A 25,034-nucleotide genomic window follows, 5' to 3' on the forward strand; every position below is an offset into this window, starting at 1 on the left:
TCCATTTGTTATGGTTTGTGGCTGTTTGTGGTCTTTGTTTCTTGCCTCCACAAAGATTCACAGCTTTTCTTGTGATGATGTGGGGGAGAAGAGTGGCCATCATATTTTTATTTATTGAGCAGAGCCAAAAGAAAACAGCCGTTATTTACACACCACAAAACATTTTGCACTGTAAACAGATCGCATCCTGATTCAGCACATAATAAATACATATAACCGCAAAAAAAGACACCCTTATCAAATTAACAATCAGCAAAATAATCCCAAACCCTCGAAAATTTCTTAGTTACCTGCTTAGCATAAGCTTCTTCAAAACATTTTGTACGTTTCATTTTACTCAACGATTTCTCAAACAAAGGTATTTCCACTGATCTCCAATTTTGTAAAATCAATGAACGGGCAACCAGCATAGCGATAGCAAAAAAACGTCCCTGAGATTCAGAGAGTATAACCTCCTTAATACCTATGCCAAATAAAGCAGCTTCTACTGAAGGTTTATAATTTTTTATAATCGCACCACTAAAATATGCAAACATTTTTTCCCCAAAAACTTTTAACTTAGGGCAGGTAAAAAAAAGATGTTGCCATCCCCCTTCTGCTAAAGTACCACAGCAAAATCAGCTATTTATCACCTCTGGATATATTTTATTTAGTGCTTCTGGAGTGCAATATATCATCCAATTGGCTAAAAATGGCATTCATTTATAATTAGCAGTTCTCAAAGCCTTATTACCTAAAGATGAGATTTTTTGCCATTCTTGATAAGAAAAAACGCACTGTGTATGAGCTTCAACTTTCTCCAACATCTTTAATACCAAAGGAGACTCATCTTGATAATTCAATAAACGGTACCAATTGCCCACTCCAGATAATTTCGAAACATTTAGTGCGGAAGCAATTTTACCAGGGGGGGATGTTAAAACTGAAATTATACTTTTTCAAGAAATTCATAATTTGGATTAATTAAAAAAAAAAGAAGGTTTATTGGGGCCCAAACTTCTAGCCTGAACTTCTTCCCAGGTAATCAGCCTGCCCTGAATGCCCAGTTGATTCAAAACCCCTAAACCAGTATTGTTCCATTTTTTCAATTGAGTAGAATTAATATATAAACCTAAATCTCAACACTCGATTAATTTTAAAGAAAAGAACTTCGAGAGATCCTTTTGTTTAAAAAACATACGCAGGCGATTTGAAAAATCTAATAATGTTTTACATCAAGTACTCTTTGGGAGTTTTGAAGTCTTTAAAAAAGTAGGGAGCTGAGTTCCGGCCTCTTGGATCATCCTGCAGATAAAATTTTTTAATAACGAACAAAATTCGGAATCTGGCCGTTTAACGACACCTGTACCCATATCCATCTTCCCTGGGAATCTCTTTGTTCCTGAAGAAACACCCAGTCAAATTCACGAGAAAAATATATAGCTACCCCCCGCATTGCAACACTTGCTGAAGCGAAAAAAAACCTTGAACATTCCTGGAATATAACATTTTGGGGTATTAGATTTCAAATGAGTTTCCTGCAAAACAAGAATTTGAGGTTTTAAAGTAACTAGCCACCTAATCAAACCACCATATTTGCGTCTGTTCAACATTCCATTAACATGGACAGAAAGAATTTGGCAATTACTGGATAAACTCATTCACAAATTAAAAAAAGATCAAAAAGCTCAACATACTGCAATTCTATTTTAAATTGATTCCTACACCATTTAGCGCCTTCCTTATAGCACCTGCTAATATTTCCCACTAACCCCAACCACCCTAACCCTCCCTAAAAAAAAAAGCCCTCCACCCCTTAGAAAATTTGGATATTCCCGCTGTCCACATACTCCACCCCCCCCAAGCACATACTGGTGCCCTGATATTGCACCACAAAGTTATTTTCCTCCCCCTCAAAAGAAAAAAAAGAACAACAAATCTTCAAAAAGAAAGACTCTACAAGCCTTTAAATTTCCAAGTGAAAAGAAGAAAGCAAAAAAAAAAAACAACAACAAAGCAACCAGCCCATTATCTTCCAGCAGAGATTGTCTTGAGCAGCTCCTGTGCTTCTTCTAGACGAGTAAATAAATGAAACTTTCCATGGACAAGAACTTTAAGTTTTGATTGTTGTGCTATCGAAGCTTGTGTCCCTTGAGCTTTAAACAAATATAGTAGCTTAACAAACTATTTCCGTCTTCTAGCCGCCGCTGCCGACATATCAGAACAAATTTTGCACCTTGCTCCATTTTCAGTTTCAAACTGTCAAATGTATTAACGAAGTAAAGACTTTTTCCTTGACACGATAATCCGCGAAGTTGACAAGTATTGTGCGGGGGAATTTATCATTTTGAGGAAGATGAGCGGGACACGATGAGCCCTAGTTAGTGTTAAGTCTCCCGCAAAGTCAGGTAACACAGCCTTTTTTATTAATGTTTCCACCCACTTGAGGGTGTCACCCCCTTCAAGCCGTTCCGGAACACCAACTATCCGAAGATTACAGCGGTGTGAAAAATTCTCAAGTTCCTCGATCTTGGTCTCCATTATTGATTTTTCACGTGCCACTGAGTCTACCTGTTAAAGAACACCAATCATTTGGTCCTCTAGGGTGGAAGTCCTTGACTCAGCCTCATGGAGACGACCCGGAAGACTAGCAACTGCTTCCTCTAGCTTTCCCAAGCGTTGCTGAAGTGACTGAATTTCTAATGGCTGTGTTTTCTTCAGATCTCTAATTTCATCGAGAATCCTATTTAACATAGTTTGATATCCATCTGACATGAGACTTCCTTCTCGTCCTGAAATATAAAGACAGGCTCTTTGGTTCCTTGTTGATATCCGCTTTTATCTAAATCGGCCCGGAGTCTACTATAGTAAAGCTACTTTCCAGTAAGGTTTGGGGCCCTGGACGAGCTGAAAGCATCGATTGCTCTACCTAGGGCTGTTGGTCTTGCTTATCTGACTGACCCTGAGCCGGGGCCACGGTGGTGCCATTTGATTGCATTTGAAGACCATTTGAGCTGGTTTGGAGAAGAGAAGGCGGAGACGGAGGGAGTGGAGTCGCAATAGCCATTGTCATAGTCGCACCATTAAGTAGGATCGGAATCGAGAGACCTAGGGCTGGCTCCTGTACCTGTATCAATGGTGGATGCCCCTTGAAAAAGACGGCTCTGAAGAAGAGGAGATAGCCTCCAAAGTGGATACTGATTCTGTTAAAGAGGCTCCTGTTGTTGCACCCCCTGTACCTCCTACAATAGCCTGCACAGAGTCCTGCATGAGAACATCGATTCTCGAATTACCAGTGAAAGAAATGGGGGGTGCCATTTTTTTCACAAAAAGAGGTAAGTCTCTGGCATTTTTCAACTCTTGATTCCGGCGAACATCAGAGATCCTTGACTGAGGATTTTGATCCCTGGGAACAACTTCTATAGGTGCCACCACTCATCACTTTTAAAGGAGAATCCTCAATTCCTGAACTTTGCGAACTGAAGGAGGACTCAGCGTGCCCTAATTTATTACTCCTCTTAGACTGATTCAGTTTGGCTTTCACAGAGCGCGCTTTATTTTTTGCGGCAATCATGGCGTCCGCTTTTGCTGCTGCCAGCTTAAGCGGTTTCCTCATCGTGCCTCCTCTTACTACTTCTGTAGCAACTTTTTTTCTTGTCTTAAAGATTGTCTTTAATTGATAGCACCTTCTTCTCTCTTTTTTTTTTCTCCCGCTCCCAGATTCTTCTATATAGTTCCAGAAGTTTTTCATATTTATATTTTTCCTTTATAGGTCTGATAGAGCGCGCGGGTCACCCGACCAATAATTTCGCCGCTTCGGGCCCATATATTTCAAATCACCATATACATTGATCGGATGACCTCACGGTCTACTATCAATAATTTGGGAGTTCCTTTCGTTATTCTTCAGCGTACCCGACTTACCATCCACCGATGCGGGTACCAACGACCACAATGGATCAGGGAGCTAGTTGTAAAAGGAAAGGCAGCAAAATACAAACCCAACAAATATCATTCAATACCTTTGTAAAATGACCACGGACAACTGGAAGTTTTAAAGTCTTTATCTAATTTAGTAAAATTCAGAGAATATCAAATTCACAGCAATTAAGCAATCAATAATCAGAATAACAGAAAGTACATAGCTGAATAGCAAATAAGCCAGTGCAACCTATTTATAAACTAATGGAACCAGGACATACTTAAATGAAGGATCAGGAATTAGAACGTTTAAGATGAATCACTAAAGATGGGATAGGCTTTGATCAAGACTAGTATTCTAGAATTATTTCAAGCGAATGAGACATGAGTTCGGGGCATTTATATAACTATTGGAGAGTCTATGGAGAAGGACACGCTATGTTTTAAGGCAAAAGTTCTTTAGACAGTTCAAGTAAGGAGGTTCTAGACCATATCAGGAAATGACAAACTGCAATGCAAAATATTATTTCTAACAAGTAGGGTAACATAGGAACGCGTTATGAAATAAATGCAAATTACTTTATGATTCAATGGTTGCGGGAGAAAGCATGGAAAATTAACATATGCAAAGGTATGTCTTTATTGAAGCAAAAGACAGAAATTCAGAAAGGTGCAAGGTTCAGAGCTTTCAGAGTGATATTTACCTAGACTGGTGTGGAAACCAAACCCTGGCCACGGGTCAGTTAAGGACAGGAAACCCTCAAGGAAGGATACCCCTCAATGGACAGCAGGTGCAGAATGGACACCCAGGACAGGACAGGAAACCCTCAGATTAGGAATCAGGACAGGACCTCTCGGACAGGACCCTCAGGACAGGACCAGCACCCGCAGTTCAGAAGCAACGCCTGCGCTCCACCCTCTCTGCAGCTATCGATCAAGACCCCGATTGGGTCAGCGAACTCCCAGCAAAGTGCTCCGCCAGCACTTTAAGGTTTAGTAAAACCTTAGTCTATGGTCAAATTTCGGACAGAGTGCTCCGCAGCTCTCTGTATCTTCAGTCACCTATTGAGTGCGTTGGGTCAGTGACAGGTCAGCTAAACCAGACAAGTCGGACAATTTCCCTAGGTGAACCCAGGGTAGATATACTGTTTTGGGACGGTGTACCACCCCCCAATGTTGCAAAGTGTCAGAATCCCTCAATTTGGATTGGTCCTAAGGTAGGCTTTGGGTAACACACCAATCAGAATAGACTATTTGAAGGCCTAATTTACATCTCTGGGCACCGCCTAGCAAAATTGGGGTTCCCATGAGAAAGCCGCACAGAATACAATGGAAAGAATACATTTCGTTACAATAGAACATAATCATGATGCTTCTGCTGGGTGAAGGTGCTCTTTCCCATGGTGGCTCTGGCATCAACCTTCTTTGGCCTGAGTTCAATGCCAATGGCTGCTTCTAGATTCTGCGCAGAAATACCCTTCAAGATGGACTCCCCAGCCCAGCACCCCTCCGAGTCGAGGATACATGAAAAGTAAGCGAAAACAAATTAATACATAGAAGTGACGGTATGAAAAACACATCATTGGTCTTGTACTTCAAACTTATCATTATAAAAATATACTATGCAGTTTAAATGTTAGCAACATATACACTGTCACAAGAGCATCAACACGTTATTCACGAAAGCTGTGTATTACGCATGCGCACCCTTTCCCACCAAATTTATAACTACGTCAGGTCACGTGAGTGTGACTGACGCATGCGCAGAAGCAAATTTTCCAAGCGGCGGCCATGTTTTAGAGACATGGATTAGTTGTATTAGAAATACACGTACGCAAGCTTCCTCTACCTCGTTTGAATATAAAAATAAAAGATTAGTAAGACGTACAAATTCTATTAATTGATTACACACAGGCGAGGTTCTTGACTCGAGCAAGTCGCGATGCGAAGCTTGCTCTATCAATCCCCTCTTTGATGATATTTACTATCATCACAAAAATAATGGAACCAGATGCCAACTTCTTCACACTTTATACATCTCTATCTCTTCCAACAAGCGATTCAGTTTCTCTTTCGCATTTTTGGTAGGGTGAGAATTTTTCACCTTTTTGTTTATCTGATTATTCATTTCCTCTAATTCAAGCTCATCCACACTTCGTTTCACTCCTCTGGCATTCACTTGATGCTTTCTGGTGTGTTTACGACACTTGAACAGACAAATATGAAAAATAGGATAAGACCTATAATTCCAATTGGCATCAGTACCTTGAACAATAAGCTTTTACCTAAGCCAGCAAGCCAATGACCTACATTTGAGAGACCATCTACCAGTCTCTTCCAGGCACTGTCAACCTCGAGTGGTTTGAGTTCCTTTTCCAAATTAGTAATGTTTTTCACATATCTTTTGAGCTGCACACTTTTGTCCGGAATATAAGTGCAACAATGTTGCGCCTTCAACATCCGGCAGACTCCGCCCTCTTTTGCTAATAAGGTGTCAAGAGCAAGTCTGTTCTGCAAAACCATTGATCTGATCGCAACCATTTCGGTATTGACCAGCAGAAATCCATGAGCTGTGTCAATAGACAACACATCCACTATGGTGGATAATTTGCAAATTCTGTGAGTGTTCAGAACCACTCCCACTCCAGGTATCAGTGCACAGAAAATACTACCCATTATTTCACCTACGCTTTCTCTTTTACTACGCACTAAGCCATTAGTATTTTCATTGCTTCCAGCAACTTTATTCACATGGTATATTTTCGGGAAGACAATGCCAAAATAGCAGCTTCCATACCAGTGATCCGGCAATTTGAAATAAGCCTTGTCCCCACATATATAATAAATTCCAGGAAACACAGGCTCTGACCCATTTTTGAAACCCCATCCTCCAATTACCTTGTAATTATGTTCACATTCACTGGAACCAATGAAAATGGTATTATAATAGCTAGTCTTCTCGCCGTGAAGACATAGCTTTCCCTTCCTTTCAAAATCCAGCAACAGAGCAGGTCCCGCCCCACCCTTTGAGGTGCCCTCCATGTCCTCAGCCCATTTTGGCATTTTCTGTTTTTCGTCATCTGCCTTTCTTTTTATTTTTATTCTCCTCTTCTCTGCCATGTTCAGGAACATCTTTTCCTGTTCACGCAAAGAGCAGGTCAAGTTATCTCTGTGTGCGTCACCTATGTCGATATTACCTATAGTCAGAAAGTATTCGCCCATGTAGCGAGTAACGTCACTTTTGGTATGTACAGGATTCAAGTTCCCACGTATAGGAAGTTCAGAAAAGATCACGTCATTGTTAGAGTAATAGTACTGTAACGGTCCTCTTTTGTAAAATAAGCTTGCTAAAATGCTACAGGATATTCCATATGTCAGGGGCAGGTGATGGTATGTCACGCCTTCAGCCACAGAGGTAGGTAGCTTCATGCAGACATAGCAATCTTCAATTTCCATAGTCTCTACATAGTGTATTAACAAGTTTGCGAAAACATTTAAATGTGTCTTGTTCTTAACTCCATGATAATGTAGTCCTCCCTCATCTGATGCTTCTAGGTCTCGTTTTGTTTGTCTGAGTGCTTTCTCATGTCTTGCTACACTCTGTGTTGTCAGTTCTTCATTGTCAGTATTTACAATCTCAGTAGGGTCAACATTAGTATTTTTGCTCACCGTAAAAGGAATGAAAACTGTTAGTCCTATCCAAACTAATATCACTATAATTATACTACATACACATACCTTGCAGCATGTTTTGCAACAACTGCGACTAGGTCTACCATTCACGTTTGAATCAGACATTTTGGCTCAGAAGAAGTTTCTCGACCCCTCTTTGTGTCTTTACACGAGTAGCTTACTTTGTGCAAATTCACGGTGGCTCGTCTTCTTCTTCTGCAGAGTACTCAGCGACTGGTTCTCCGTCGCTTTCGTCAGTTATATCAAGATCCTCAAATTCTTCCAAAACGAGCGTCCATTCAGGAGACTTGTACTTTTTGTTTTGTCTTTTTATTCGATCACTCCTTCTTTTGGAAGTGTCTTCTGGTTGCTCTGCTATGCGAGCACTTCTCCTTTCTTCTGCACGTTTTTCTTCTACCGTTTTTATCCTCAGTCTCAATTTCTTTATGAATCCGGGCTCAATATGCTTTCTTTTCTTAAGTCTTTTAGTTGGCACTGAGACTTCGTTCTCTTCTCTTGCCCTTTTATTTTCATTAGTTTGTGGCAATTCTGCTTCTTCTTCCCTTCCTATCTCACTAGTTCCAGGACTTGCATCTATTTCTTTTGCCTGGTTACTAATCTGGCCTTGTTCAGAAGAGATTTGCTTTTGCTTTTCAAATGTCTCTGTTTCTGTTTCCTGAACACGTTCTTCTAACCCTGTCTGATCCTGTTCGAGCACTTCGTTCTCTTGACTCTCTTCTGCTCGAATTATTACACTATGTCTAGTCTGTCCCTTTTCGACATCAGGAGTCAGTGGAGGAGTATCGATCACTTGCTCAGTCCCTGTCTGACTTTCTTCTTCCTCAGTTTTGACGTGACTCTCAATAGCCTGAGGTTCTTCGCCTGTGCCTTGCTTTTCCTCTCTATTCCACTCTCTACCTTCACAAATTCGCTCTCTTGTTCTGATTGGGTCTTCGGTGAGGTCAATCAATGGTATCCACTCATCTGGCCATATGCTTGGCAGCTCGTCATCAGCTACTTCTGGACCAACTTCTGGGAACCCTTCAGCAGGCTGGACTCTTGGTAGCTCGTCATCAACTACTCCTGGACCAACGTCTGCGGACCCCTCAGCTTGACTGGTACTGGGCTGTACGTCGTCAGCTACTTCTGGTCTGGCTTCTGCAGGCCCCTCTACTGGACGGCCTCCTTCTCCAGGCTCCTCGTCTGGTAATACCTTCTGGGTGTGGCTGGCGTGAATCCAATGGGGAACACCTGCACACTTCACTGCTGTGGTTGTTACCAGGATCACTTGGCGCTTCGGTCCCCACCTTGGTGCCAGGCAGCTCGACCGAGTATGCTTCTTTATTTTGACCCAGTCCCCTGGAACCAGTTTGTGAAGAGGAGTCGTTGGATTGGTGACGGCGTCTTCCCCGATCTGGCGAGAGATATAACGTACTTGGTCACCTAATCTCTTGCAGTATTCAAGCACCAAATCATCAGTAATACTCAACAATTTGCTTCCTGGTACCCATGCTTGTCTCATCACTCTTCCCATCAGGATTTCATTGGGGCTCAGGCCTGTCTTTCGGTCTGGAATACTTCGGAGTCCCATCAGAACCAGAGGCAGGGCCTTTACCCAGGTCATGCCAGATGCATCACACAATTTCGCTAGTCTTGTTTTGATAGTCCCGTTTATTTGTTCCACCACTCCAGAAGCCTCTGGATGATATGCACAGTGGAGTTTTTGCGAGATCCCAAATGCCTTACAGAGTTGGTCGATCACATCATTCTGAAAATGTCGGCCTCTATCTGATTCAATAGTGACTGGAACCCCGAATCTAGGTATCAGTTCTTTCAGTAAACACTTGGCTACTGTCAGTGCGTCATTTTGGGGAGTAGGGAAAGCTTCCACCCACTTTGAAAATAGGCAGACAATGACAAGGACATAACGCTTCCCCTCACAACGTGGCATGGTGATGAAATCAACCTGTATTCTCACAAAGGGACCCCCTGACCTCCCAATTTTCCCTAGTTCCACCATTGTTCTCTTGCCTGGGTTCATCTGTTGACATGACAGGCACCTCTGGCAGAGGGACTCTGCTACTTTCCTGAACTTTTTGCTATACCAAGTCTGTTGGAATACCAGAATCATGGCGTCCCTACCAATGTGTGATCCCTCATGTATCAATCTTGCCATTGTGCCAAGCAAGTGTCTGGGTAACACAGGCATACCATTTGGGCCCAAGATGACACCATCCTCACGTCTGGGTCTACACCCTTCTTCCTTCCACTTCTCTCTCTCTTGCCATGGTGCCGCCTGCTGCCATTCTCTCACTTCATCCCATGTAGGCACTTCTTCAAACACTCGAAGTTGGCAGCTGTTTCCAGGCCCCCCCCCGTTTTGGATTTATGATCAATCGATCCCTGGCGCATAATTGTGCCACTCGATCAGCAAAATCATTTCCCAAAGATACAGGGTCAAAGTCCTTCTTATGGGCAACACACTTGACCACTGCCAATTCCTTTGGTAATTGGATTGCCTCTAAAAGGTCTTGAACAACTTTTCCATTTCGAATAGGGGTACCTGATGAAGTCAGGAACTCCCTCTGTAGCCATAATTGGCCAAAGTCATGCAAAACTCCAAAACAGTACTGACTGTCAGTATACACTGTTAGGCGTACATTTTTCCCAATTTTGCAAGCTTTTATCATAGCGATCAATTCGGCTACTTGTGCAGACTTTACTTCAAATAAATAACCTGCTTCTACAATTTTAGTTAAGGAGACTACCGCATAGGCAGCACTCAGGCCTCCTTGTTCATGTCTTAGGCATGAACCATCCACAAACAATTCCATGTCATGTTTAGGCAAAGGTGTTTCTTTAATGTCTGGGCGTGGCTTTGTGCAGAATTCTGTTAAATCAAGGCAGTTATGCTCGTTTTCCTCCCCATCTTCCATATCCATTGAGTTGGGAAGCAGAGTGGCGGGGTTCAGAATGTTGCACCTGACAATCGTTATATTTGCAGCACCCACGAGAATCCTCTCGTATTTAGTCAGCCGACTAGGGGTGAGATACTGAGTTTTCGTTCTCGTTAGCAAAATTACCACTCCATGTGGAACATACACAGTTACAGGATGTCCCATGACAATGGATTCACTCTGCTCTAAACTTGTGCAAGTAGCAGCTACTGCTTTCAGACATCCCGGTAATCCAGCAGCCACTGGATCCAGGGTGGCAGAGAAATATGCCACTGGCCTTCTGGTTGTGCCATGTTCTTGGGTTAGGACGGACAACACGCAATTATCGCGAGTGTCACAGAACAGGGCAAATTCTTTGGAATAGTCTGGCATTCCCAACGCAGGGGCTGTACACAGACAATCTCGCAATTTTGTGAAGGCTGTTAAGCTTTCATCATCCCATTCTACAATATCTGGTGTTCCTCTCTTGGTCATTTTTATCAAGGGCCTAGCTAGGACTGCAAATCGCACAATCCATTGCCTGCAGTATCCTATCACTCCAAGGAACATTCTGATTTCTTTCTGAGTACGGGGTAACTGCATCTTTTGAATTATTCTCACTCTTTCTGATGTTACTTTCCTGATGCCTTTCTCTATCTGGTGCCCCAGATATTTCACTGATTTTGCACAGAACTGTAATTTTTCAGGGGCCACTTTATGTCCCTTCTCACTCAGGTGATTCAGTAGGGCAATGGTGTCAATCACACAGTCCTTATGACTTTTGGACGCCACCAAGAGGTCGTCAATGTATTGCACCAAAACAGAATTTCCAGGTAAGACCAAAGTTTCCAAGCATTTTTTCAAGATCTGATTAAAGATAGAGGGGCTCTCTGTGTACCCCTGGGGGACCCTGTTCCAGACATACACGTGACTGTTGAAAGCAAATGAGAAAAGAAATTTGCTGTCTGGATGCAAGGGAATGGAAAAGAATGCATGACACAGGTCTATCACAGTGAACCACTCAGCATCCCAGGGAATCTGGTACAGAATCACTGCTGGGTTCGGGACAATAGGGCAGCAGGGCACCACTATCTTGTTTACCTTTCTTAGGTCCTGCACTACTCTGTACTTGCCACTAGGCTTTTTGATGCCCATAATCGGTGAGTTGCATGGGCTACTCATTACTTCCTGTATGATGTTTCCTTCTAACAATTTTTGTATTTCCAGGGCAACACCTGCTCTCACTTCTGCATTCATTCTGTAAGGTTTAGTATTAGGGTATACTGCATTGTCCTTGATGGCTATCTGTATGGGGTCTACGTTTTTCATTAATCCTACATCTTTTCCGGTAAAATCCCATACCTCTGGCTTCACTGTTTCTTGGAGTTCTTTGGGCAAATCCTGCATAGTCATCCGCTTAATTTCTGAGTCAGGTCTGATTAACATCAATTTATAAATGCCATCTTCATCTGGGGTCTGAATTTCAACACCCTTTGGTGTGCAAAAGATGGTACAGTTCATTTTGCACAGCAAATCACGTCCCAGTAAGTTCACTGGACTGGTGTCACAAACGACAAATCTATGCATTTCTTTAAAGTTTCCAATTGAGATCTCCATGGGCTCGGTAACAGGAGTACTAATCAGTTGATTAGATACCCCCACTACTTGGATTGCTTCTCCCGAGAGGGGTAGGTTTGGAACGTCCACTGTTCTCACAGTAGAACGGGTAGCGCCAGTGTCCAACAGAAAAGTGACATCATTTCCGTCAACCTTTCCTTCAATGTATGGCCCGGACTGGTCTACCGGCAAGGTGGCGCCAAGTACGCACTCCTCGTCCTCCCCTCTCAGGCCCCGTCAGTACTGGTCATCACAAAGGAAGGTATCATTTAGTAAATACTGCGAAGTTGCTGTATTTCTGTTCTCATTACTTTCCCAGACCTCTATGTCATCACCCTGCGTGGATTTTCCCTTAAATACTTGTTTTGGTGCTCGGGGCAACTGAATCGTTTTTACCTGTTGTTGGGTCTTTCTTGGTCTTTCATTCTGCGTCTGTGGAGTTAAATCAGGTGTTTTGGAGTTATCATCCGGCAAATAGGGACACTCGTCTCGCCAGTGTCCAATTTCTCCGCACTGGTGGCAGGGAAATTTCTTCTTAGCCTCCTCCCTGCTCATTTTGGGCCGGGGCTTTCCTCCTCCCCCACCCCCAGGACCTTGGTTCTGAGTAGTTTTGGCCATTTTATTCAATTGTTTTTCCTGTTGTTCTGCGAGCTTCACTTGAGCCCACATAACCTTCGCTTGAGAGCCTTTTTCTTTTCTGCCATCTCGTCCTCACAGTACTTTGCGTACCGTAGGACCTCATCCATCTTTTTTGTATGCCAACAGATTTTGTTATCTTTTATCCACTGACAAATTTCGGGTCTTAAACCATTTACAAACCTGTAAATAAAATGTGTCATATCCTTCATCTCGATGTTATCTATACCACTGTATGTTTTGAACACCTGCAACAGCCTTTCATAAAAGGAGTGCACTGTCTCGTCTCTTTCCTGCGTGGTTCTGTCTATCTTGGTCCAATCAGTTTCCTTTGCTGGCACTTTTAGTTTCAGATGCTGAATTACTTGCTCATATTTTCTCATCACTTCTTTCGATGGTTCCCCTGTTTTGTCATCTCTCGGGTATTCCTCACTAGGCCAAGCTATGGCTATTTTACACTCGGTCCATAGATCTACCGGGACCACAATGTCGAAAAACCCATCCAGGTCTTTCCACAGACATTTTTGTACCTTTACGAACCTTTCCACCTGCCTATACCAGTCAACTGGCTTCTCGCGCAATTTCGGGAAATCGTTAGTAAAGGACACAATATCCTGTCTGGACCATGGAACGTGCACATACTTTCCACCTGGTACTTCGCGCATAGGGCATAACTGTTCTGGTTTTTCAGCTTCTTTTAGCAAGAATTCGGGGGTTGCCTGCCTAGACCTGGCCTCATCCTTTTTCTTGGCCCATCTGGCTTTCCACCTTTCCACATCTCCCCATTTTTCCAATACTGTCAATAGTTCTTTGACCTGTGCTTTCTTCCCCGACATATTCAAGTTTTCCAAATCTTTGTCTGAGAAATCTGCCCTGTATGGTTTTCGCAGCGGTTTCGATCTTGAAATATCTATTCCCATGCTAGCAGCCGTGTCGGTCAGTTTTTCATGAAGTACTCTGGTACTTCGGGTGAGACTCTTGCAGATAAACAGCATTTCCTCTTCAGAGTAGGTATTTAATCGGTCTAATCCTACGTTTCCTGCCATCAATTCCTCTATTTCTATTCTCAGCTTGTAGAGATCTAAAGGTTTCGTTGGGGACACTTGTTTTTCAAATTCTTGACTCCATCTTTCGATTTCTTCAGGAGTCACCAATGTGACACTCTTAGTACCTGAGGTCGATTCCATTTGAATTTCCCTCGCATTAAAAGGATTATGTCTTTTCTGTATCCTTTTCCCTGTATTTCTAACGGGCAGATCTAGTAGCGAGACCTCCGACTCGCACTCACTTGTCTGGTCATCTATAATTAAGGGTTCTGGTCTGGTCGGTGCAATGACAGGAGTAATTACGGGAGGTTTCGGACTTCCTTGACGGTCCCCATACAACGGAACCACCGGTCCGATAGTTACTGGGATCGTCAAAGCTTCAGGACTTGCATTTAGCTGTGACATTTTCTGTATTATTTCCGCTCTCTGATTTCCTAGCGCTTCTCGTTCCTTTTCTGCTAATAACCTGTCCAAAGTGTTTCCATGTAACACCTGCGGGGTTAGAATGGGAGCATAACTCGGGGCAGTGGGATGTGTCTCACTCGGTCCTCCGCCATAATTAGGTTTCTGAAACAAACTTCCTGTGCCTAGGATTCTCGGATCTTCCTCATCCCGTGGCTGTAATAATGGCATTCCTGAACTTAAGGACCTCACCTCACCTCCGTAAGGGGGACGAGGGCAAAAATCTCCTTCACGTGAATATCCCATTTCCCCACCTACAGGTCTCCTGGGGTAAATACTTCGGGTTTCTATGGGTCCTAGATTCTCAGTATAAGGAGGAATTAGATAATCCCCTCCTACACTTGCGGACCTGACCTCTTCCCTTTGTAGGGGTCTCCGGGGAATATCTCCTGCACTCGAAGGTCGGTGTCCCTCATTATAAGGAGGCGGACTTCTCATGCATATATCATCTAATAATTCGTCATCTGATTCTCCCAGGGGCCCCCAATGTTTGGTCTTTTCTGTTCTTTCCCCCCCCCCAGGAGGATCATCTGCTGGCATCATGGGAAACAGTCCCTCAACAATCATGCTCTGTCTCCATTGTTTCATCTTTTTGTCTCGGGTTTCTTGTCTCAGTTTTGGGTAATACTTAGTCAGCCCTTTATCCATTCGGGGCTTTTCTCTTTGGAAAGCCTCAATCTCCCATTCCTCTAATGCCTCATACTGCGTTAGTCTCGGTCTGGGATGTAATTCATTCATTCGGGTTCTTAAATTGAATAGGATCCTACCATTAAAAGTACCTTCTAACGGAAAGGCCATTATTCCGTCGTCTTTTGTGTATTTCACCCAATTTTCTAACCATACACATGTATTGTACCCTCTGTCAAACATCATGAAAGAGGCAGGAGTATTTGGTGGTGGAATAACAATGCCCTCTCTAGTTTTAATCGGCTTGTCCTTTTTGAAGTAATTCTTTACCTTATTTACAAGGGACATTTTTCTCTTAGTTCCGTACATAATATCGTATCTATTAGCCTTCCACTGATCCCTTTCAAACCCTTGGTTTCTTGGATCGGGTCTAGTCTCTGGAGTATACGAGTGCCACATACGATTTCTACGCTTAACTTTGTTTACAAATTACCTCCAATCAGAATGCGTCTTGCACTTCCGTGCGACCAATGGGGTGCACGCGTTCAAATAATTTCGGCCAATGGGTGCGCGGCCTTTTCGCGAGACAGTTCTCACGCTTTCGGCGCTCACCCCTCCTTCACAATTCCAGCCCCGCTACCCGCCCGCTGTTTCTACCAATCCCAGCGCGGCACAGAGTGACGTCAGAGACGCTTCGCGACTGACTCCCTCCCTTCGCAAGGTAACGGAAACTTTCTTTCTTTCTAAAGTGCTTAGTACTTGGTTATTTTACGACGAATACACATTCGCCACAGTGCTCAAGTGTCTAGGCAGGAAAGAGTTGTTTTACTGCAAGTAAACTACTTCCATTTACTTTTCACACGCTGCGGGTAGATCTCTTCCGCCTACCCTTCACTCTAGCATCAGTGAACCTGTTACTTCCCTAGACCCATCCACTCTTTCCGGGATATATCCGAGTCTAAGGTTTCCCAGCGGACCCCTTTGCTTTCACCCAAGCTCCGATGAACCTGCTACTCTTCCGATGTGACCCTTATTAGGTTACGCCACTATGAGAATTTTGCCAATGAACCTCGTTACTAACATTTATTCACACATGTATTCAGGAAAGCCCTAGTTAGTGCTTCCGGTTCTTCCTAACCTGCACCTAACTTTCCTTGAGCCTGCGACCTCAAGGCAAATGGATTCTATTCACCACTTGCCATTCAATTCCCCGGGGAGTTCCAACAACATTTAACAAAATGGTTTACATACGCATGGATTAATACATAGAACAATATAAGAACAAGAATAATAATTTTCAAACAATTCATAAATTTCAAAAACAGCGCGTTCTCAAGAGAGTGATCAAGTCCCCCGAAATGGACGCCCTTATAGCAGCATCAATCTACTAGCAGCTACCGACTTGACTTAGCTTAACTAGTCCTACCTAACCTTTAACTATTCCCTAACCATACCTCTGCTACCAGAAAATTACTGATAGAGCGCGCGGGTCACCCGACCAATAATTTCGCCGCTTCCGGCTTCGGGCCCATATATTTCAAATCACCATATACATTGATCGGATGACCTCACGGTCTACTATCAATAATTTGGGAGTTCCTTTCGTTATTCTTCAGCGTACCCGACTTACCATCCACCGATGCGGGTACCTACGACCACAATGGATCAGGGAGCTAGTTGTAAAAGGAAAGGCAGCAAAATACAAACCCAACAAATATCATTCAATACCTTTGTAAAATGACCACGGACAACTGGAAGTTTGAAAGTCTTTATCTAATTTAGTAAAATTCAGAGAATATCAAATTCACAGCAATTAAGCAATCAATAATCAGAATAACAGAAAGTACATAGCTGAATAGCAAATAAGTCAGTGCAACCTATTTATAAACTAATGGAACCAGGACATACTTAAATGAAGGATCAGGAATTAGAACGTTTAAGATGAATCACTAAAGATGGGATAGGCTTTGATCAAGACTAGTATTCTAGAATTATTTCAAGCGAATGAGACATGAGTTCGGGGCATTTATATAACTATTGGAGAGTCTATGGAGAAGGACACGCTATGTTTTAAGGCAAAAGTTCTTTAGACAGTTCAAGTAAGGAGGTTCTAGACCATATCAGGAAATGACAAACTGCAATGCAAAATATTATTTCTAACAAGTAGGGTAACATAGGAACGCGTTATGAAATAAATGCAAATGACTTTATGATTCAATGGTTGCGGGAGAAAGCATGGAAAATTAACATATGCAAAGGTATGTCTTTATTGAAGCAAAAGACAGAAATTCAGAAAGGTGCAAGGTTCAGAGCTTTCAGAGTGATATTTACCTAGACTGGTGTGGAAACCAAACCCTGGCCACGGGTCAGTTAAGGACAGGAAGCGCCGTAGCTGCCATTCTATTATCAAGGAAGGATACCCCTCAATGGACAGCAGGTGCAGAATGGACACCCAGGACAGGACAGGAAACCCTCAGATTAGGAATCAGGACAGGACCTCTCGGACAGGACCCTCAGGACAGGACCAGCACCCGCAGTTCGGAAGCAACGCCTGCGCTCCACCCTCTCTGCAGCTATCGATCAAGACCCCGATTGGGTCAGCGAACTCCCAGCAAAGTGCTCCGCCAGCACTTTAAGGTTTAGTAAAACCTTAGTCTATGGTCAAATTTCGGACAGAGTGCTCCGCAGCTCTCTGTATCTTCAGTCACCTATTGAGTGCGTTGGGTCAGTGACAGGTCAGCTAAACCAGACAAGTCGGACAATTTCCCTAGGTGAACCCAGGGTAGATATACTGTTTTGGGACGGTGTACCACCCCCCAATGTTGCAAAGTGTCAGAATCCCTCAATTTGGATTGGTCCTAAGGTAGGCTTTGGGTAACACACCAATCAGAATAGACTATTTGGAGGCCTAATTTACATCTCTGGGCACCGCCTAGCAAAATTGGGGTTCCCATGAGAAAGCCGCACAGAATACAATGGAAAGAATACATTTCGTTACAATAGAACATAATCATGATGCTTCTGCTGGGTGAAGGTGCTCTTTCCCAGGGTGGCTCTGGCATCAACCTTCTTTGGCCTGAGTTCAATGCCAATGGCTGCTTCTAGATTCTGCGCAGAAATACCCTTCAAGATGGACTCCCCAGCCCAGCACCCCTCCGAGTCGAGGATACATGAAAAGTAAGCGAAAACAAATTAATACATAGAAGTGACGGTATGAAAAACACATCATTGGTCTTGTACTTCAAACTTATCATTATAAAAATATACTATGCAGTTTAAATGTTAGCAACATATACACTGTCACAAGAGCATCACCACGTTATTCACGAAAGCTGTGTATTACGCATGCGCACCCTTTCCCACCAAATTTATAACTACGTCAGGTCACGTGAGTGTGACTGACGCATGCGCAGAAGCAAATTTTCCAAGCGGCGGCCATGTTTTAGAGACATGGATTAGTTTTATTAGAAATACACGTACGCAAGCTTCCTCTACCTCGTTTGAATATAAAAATAAAAGATTAGTAAGACGTACAAATTCTATTAATTGATTACACACAGGCGAGGTTCTTGACTCGAGCAAGTCGCGATGCGAAGCTTGCTCTATCAGGTCCTTAGCCAACAGTCGCAGGTCCCAAAAAGGCATTATATCAAAATGATATCGCTTGCCCAGCTCTCGCTCCTGGATACATTTTAAATCACCACCAATTACCAGCAGACTCCCCCTGTCGTACTCACATGTCCATGCTTTTATACTAATGCTTCTTCAGCATTCCGTAAGACAGCCTGGTCCAGTCAAGTCCGCACTGAAAATAGCAGACCCGGAGCCCACAAGCCAGCAAAACAGCAAACAGATGAAGTCCATCCACGATCCCAAGCCGCCACTCAAATTACCGGGACCAGCAGAAACCAAGCAGGAACGAGAGCAGGAGCAGCAACGAACTCGCTGATGCCACTGGAACCGCCGATATCACAGAGGAGCATCAGCCCTCAATTCTCCCCTTCAGTCAAAAACTGGCAGACAGCTACACGGCAGAAACGCCGAAAACGAGAAACCAGGAGTGAGAAGGGAGCAGCCTGCTACGCCGGACCTCGGCGTTTCCATACACCTGCTCCTCGAGACACCATCTGAATGAGGGGGAGGAGCATCACCGCACCTACGCGCTAGCGGGAAGCGCCGTAGCTGCCATTCTATTATGATGGAGTGGCCATCATAATAGAATCACTAGTTCCAGGAAATTTCAAGCCGCCTGCGCCAGGCATTTGCTACATTTCAGAAGAGAATATGCTGCATATTTGTTGCGGCTCAGCGTAGAAGCCCAATTCTTTATACTGAGGTGTCTGCATCCGTAGGCTAGGCTTTGTGGATACGGAAAGCACCAGCCTCTTTATAGAATTCATTAATTCTACGGTTATAAGTTATTCTTGCAGGACCTTGCCAACATTTCTCTATAATCTTGTGATGCTCATCACTCTTTTTTATGGCGTATATTATGTTCATAACAATCCCGGTCTTCGGTGTAGGCATGGGTCATTATGGAAGCAGATGAAAGTCTCTAGAGTGCCTGAAGGATTTACTTCCACATTTTTCTTTCACCCATGTAGAAGTGCTCATGTCTAGTCGGGCATGGCTAAAGTTTTGCATCCGATGTGGGATTAAGAACTCAATAAAATGATGGTCCCTGGTATTATGACAGAGTGGTATTTTTCTGACCGACCCGAATGTATCCTATTCCTCCCATAAGTAATTCCCTGTCGCCCCCCTGTCCCCCTGCCCCCCATGCTCCCCACACCCACTCTCCCCTCCCCTGGAAAAAACAGCTAAGTGGATCACATACTAATATATAATGCCACCTCTGTTGTGAAAGGGGGCCAACTCCTGTACAGAATTGATGACACATATACCTGAAAGAAGGGTCATCAGCTACTTCAGACCTTGACTGCATATCACTCATTCAAAATTTCAGTATGTCAAAATAAGGCTGCAAAACAAAATCCTATTTAACGATGGCAGCAAACTTAAATCATGAGTCAAATCTCATCTCAACAAAATGTCAATGAACAGGCTTGCACCCACTAATTTTAGAAGAAAAAAAGTACTTGTATGAGTGATTTCTGCATCTCATCATGAAAAAAATACATTTCAGAATCTTACCAGCAGCTAGGCCTTTTCTACAGGATAGATCTTCCCTTCCTACCTGCACCTTCTACCACAGGGCAGGCATTCATACTTTTGGTGCTCCATCATCCCTCATAGAACAACATCCCACCCCTGGCAAGCAAGTGGATGCGGGGGAGTATGGTTTGCGAAGGGGTAGGAACACATGGGAATTCATCCAAAGGATAATCCACAAGAAACACAACCCAAAATTATAATAAGACCCTCTCAGACCTCAACGTCAGCAAGAAACGTATTAAATTGTTAAGGAAGGAAACGGAGAAAATAAGATGCACAAGACCCAAAAGCAAACCATTAAAACGAGCAAGTGTTAAATAGGGTGAAAGGGCACATGCATTTCCACTTCTACTCTAGATAGAAGGACCATGTCTTTGTGATTTGATAAATACCATTCAGTGAAACTGATTTGAGGACTGCTTTTGTTTGCCATATTCAAAAGGCAAGCAGACCTGTCATTTACCCTAGGCCTTCCCAAAAACTATATTAATGTAATAGGTTGGAAAATGGATCTACTTCTAAAAATCGTGTATTATTGTAGGCTTAAGCTCAGGAGTATTTTGGGAGATTTAAAGGTCAGAATCTACATTAAAGAACAAGCCAAAAAATTCATATTTACTAAAATATTTTGCTAATGTCAGCTTGTACATTCCTCACTCCCAAACTTCTACCCGTTGTTAGGAATACAAGTGAAATGTTTTTTCATTGGTAGATGTAGGCAGTAACACATAGTACAGCAATAAATAACAAGGAACATATATACAAATCGGATTGGGCAGAGCAAATACCATATCATATTTTTTGGGTGTCGAACATATTTAGAACATTAAAATGTTCAGAGTTCTGTTGAAGACAATGAAGCTGCTCAATGCCAAAAATGGCTGTTATAGACCTTCTGCACCAACATTACAATACTTGTCTTTCCGTTTCTCCCTTTTCATTATAGTACATTCAAGCCTCAGTGGGAGAAATGATGAAGGAGTAGTTTCTGTCCTGTAACTCCAGTTCTGTAGTAGGGGTATCTCTGTTATAGTCATAATCTAGTGAATAGTCCCGCCCATGTGCGTGGACCCCGGAGCAATCAAAAATAATCTCTTATAGTGTCAAAAAATGCAGAAAAGCATAGACACTTAAGAGAGAATTTAAAGACAGATAATGCAGCCTAAAAAGGCTACACTGTCCAGTACTTCAACTAGAAATTCCACCATAAAATCCACAAAACAGCAAAAGCCTGTACAGATTTCCCTTGCTTTACCAGCAAAATCCCTCAGGAATGATAGAGAGAAGAACCTGGACAGACAAGCCCCATAGGCTGCCATTATGTGGCTCAAAACAGGATACTGTGCCTTTAAGAGAATCTTCCAGAACCTTCTCCCAGTATCCCAGAATGCATAGCAGGTCCAACTTAGTTTCAGTTCTTTTTGAAGGCGTAACACGCCAGACCTGTAGCATTCCATAAGGAATATGTCTCTCTCCACCGGGGAGGAGGGAGGGCGCTTATGACTATAACAGAGATACCCCTACTACAGAACTGGAGTTACAGGACAGAAACTACTCCTTCTGTAGTAGGGGATCTCTGTGCATAGTCATAATCTAGTGAATAGAATGGCAAGCCCATCCCCACACCAAAGCGGCGGTGGAGAAAAGAGAATTAACGCCACTACTGTGCGAACAGATTTCGCAGCGAAGCCTGCCCAACCTGAGCGTCTGCCCTGGCATCAGTGTCCAGGCAGTAATGCTTAGCAAAGGTATGAACCGACTTCCAAGTGGCCGCCTTGCAGATTTCTGCAATCGGAACATTACGGAGCAATGCTGTCGTGGCAGCCTTGCCCCTGGTGGAATGAGCCTTAGGCTTACCTCCTAAGGTCTTATTAGCTTTTTGGTAACACAGCTGTATGCAGGACACAATCCACCTAGAGATAGACTGCTTAGAGGTCGCAAGACCCGTCCTGACAGATCCATAATTGATGAACAATTGGTCTGACCTACGAATATCCCTGGTTTTATCCAGATAAAATTTCAGCACCCTCCTAACATCCAGGGAATGCAAAGACCTTTCCGCTGGAGATGAAGGATTCTGAAAGAACGTAGGTAAAGATATAGTCTGATTGATATGAAAATCAGAAACAACCTTGGGAAGAAACTTAGGGTGAGTACGCATAACAACCTTAGCAGCATGAAATACAGTATAAGGTTCTTGGCAACACAACGCCTGAATTTCACTCACCCTGCGGGCCGATGTAATGGCCACGAGGAACGCCGCCTTCCAGGACAGGTGCTGCAACGAAGCCTTATGAATAGGTTCAAAAGGCTCCTTCATCAATCTGGACAGCACCACATTCAAGTCCCATGAAGGCGAAGGAAGCCTGACAGGAGGGAACACTTTCTTCAAGCCTTCCAAAAAATCTTTGATCACAGGGATCTGAAAGAAGGAAGTCTGTGAAGGGCATTTCCTGTAGGCAGTCAAAGCAGCCAGATGAACCTTAATGGAATGGACATTAAGGCCAGACTGCGCCAGATGTAGCAGATATGGAAGGATGATATCTTCCTTGCATGTCGTAGGGTCATAGTTCTTAGACTTGCACCAAATGCAAAACCTCTTCCACTTGTAAGCATAAGAAGTCCGAGTGGAAGGTCGCTTAGCCTCCTTCAGTATGTCCATACAATCCGCTGGGAGATTCAAATGGCCATATTGCACTATTTCAGGAGCCATGCCGCCAAAGTCAAAGACAAGAGGTTGGGGTGCACCATCCGCCCCCCGAACTTCGTGAGATGGTCCGGCCTGCACGGCAGCTTCATGTGAGGAAGGAGAGACCGGTGAAGCAGGTCCGTGAACCACCACTGTCTGGGCCATTCCGGGGCAATCAGAATCATCTTCGCCCTGGACTGGGAGAGCTTGATGAGAACCGCTGGAATCAGGGGAATGGGTGAAAAAGCGTACAGAAAGCTGTTCGACCAGTTGATCCATAACACGTTCCCCAGCGTCCCCGGCTGGTAGTACCTGGAGGCGAAGTCTCGGCATTTGTTGTTTTCGGCGGTGGCGAACAGATCTACGTCTGGAGTGCCCCACCTTGCGAAGACTTCTCCTAGTACTTCGTCGTTTATGACCCACTCGTGATTTTCCTGAATCAGTCTGCTCAGCTCGTCTGCCTGAACATTCTGCACACCTGGCAGATGAGTGGCCGTTATCGAGAGTCCTCGAGCCAGAAGCCAATGCCAGATCGCCTGCGCCTCCTGAGACAGAGTGCATGATCTCGAGCCCCCCTGCTTGTTGAGGTAATACATCGTGGTCGTATTGTCCGTCTGTACAAGCAGAGAGTTGGTCCGGAAGGACGGTTGAAAAGCCTTCAGCGCCAAGTGAACAGCCCGGAGTTCCAGGAAATTGATGTGGTACGTGGACTCCGACGGGGACCACGTCCCTTGAATCTGCATATCCCCGGAGTGCGCTCCCCATCCCAGGAGAGAAGCATCCGTCACAATCGTCTGAGTGGGAATGTCCTTGTGGAAGGGAACCCCTCTGAGGAGATTCTCCGCTGAACACCACCACTTCAGAGACTGAAGAGCATGCAGAGACAGTCGTATCTTGTCGTCCCAAGAGCCTCTCCTCTGGTCCCACCGATCTTCCAAGCACTCCTGCAGCGGTCTCATATGCAGCCGTGCATGTGGCGTCAGGAAGATGCAAGAAGCCATCGATCCCAGCAGCGAAGACACCGTCCTTACTGTCGTGGATGGAGCGGACAGGAGAGCCTGAGCCTTCCGAAGGAGTGATAAACGTCGCTCTTCCGAAGGAGACACGCTTGCCGACAGCGTATCGATGGAGGCTCCCAAGTACTGGATGCACTGGACTGGAGTCGGGACCGACTTGGACATGTTGATGTGCAACCCCAGCTTGTTCAAGAGAACGCACGTCTTCTGGAAGTGTGCTTGAACTTCCAAAAAGGAGGAGGCCTTGATCAACCAATCGTCCAGGTATGGGTAGACAAACACCTTGTTCTTCCGCAGGTGTGCCGCTACCACTACCATGCACTTCGAGAACGTCCGGGGCGCAGACTTCAGCCCGAACGGAAGTACCGTGTACTGATAGTGATTGGTGCCGACTTGAAATCGCAGGAACTTCCGGTGTTTGTGTGCAATGGGCACATGGAAGTACGCATCCTGCAGGTCTATGGCGCAAAGCCAGTCTCCCCATTGCAGCTGAGGATAAATCTGATGCAACGACAGCATGCGAAACTTTTGTCTGCGAATCCATCTGTTTGCCTGTCGCAAGTCCAGAATGGGCCTGAACTCGTTCTTGTCCTTTTTTCGGACCAGAAAGAACCGGGAGTACAGAGCTCTTCCTCTTTGAGACAGAGGTACATCTTCTATCGCCCTTTTCCTTAGAAGGATGTCGGCCTCCGCCTGGAGCTCGCGCAGTTGATACTGCGAGCCGACCGGAGGAATCGATGGAGGAGGGCTGATGAACCGAAGACTGTATCCATTGCAAACAATATTCAGCACCCACTTGTCTGGAGTAATTTTTCTCCACTCTGCCAGAAAAAATTGAACGCTTCCCCCCACCGGAACGGGTAACGGATGAAGGGGAAGTAACCGCTCAGGAGGAGACCCAGCCGGGCCCTTGTTCGCGGTAGAGGCCTGCTGTCCACCTCTACCCCTCTGACGTTTCTGGAAGGGTCTTCTGTATTGCTGCTGTTGTTGCTGCTGCTGTTGTTGCCCAGAAGACTGTCCCCTTCCTCTACCCTGCGACCCGAACCGCCGTTGGAACTGGCGGTAGGGTTTCTTTTCTTTGGGCTTCTCCAAGCCCACAGCCGTCAGGGTTTCAGCCTCGGCCTTCATCCTGGCCATTTCGTCATCTGCGTGTTTCCCGAAGAGGGTGTCGCCGGAAAACGGCAGATTTGCCACTCGTTGTTTCGCTTCAGGCTTGAGCGACGTCAGCCGGAGCCAAGCATGGCGTCTCTGATTGATA

Source organism: Lissotriton helveticus, chromosome 6, assembly GCF_964261635.1.
Source record: "Lissotriton helveticus chromosome 6, aLisHel1.1, whole genome shotgun sequence".
In the NCBI taxonomy this organism is placed as follows: Eukaryota; Metazoa; Chordata; class Amphibia; order Caudata; family Salamandridae; genus Lissotriton; species Lissotriton helveticus.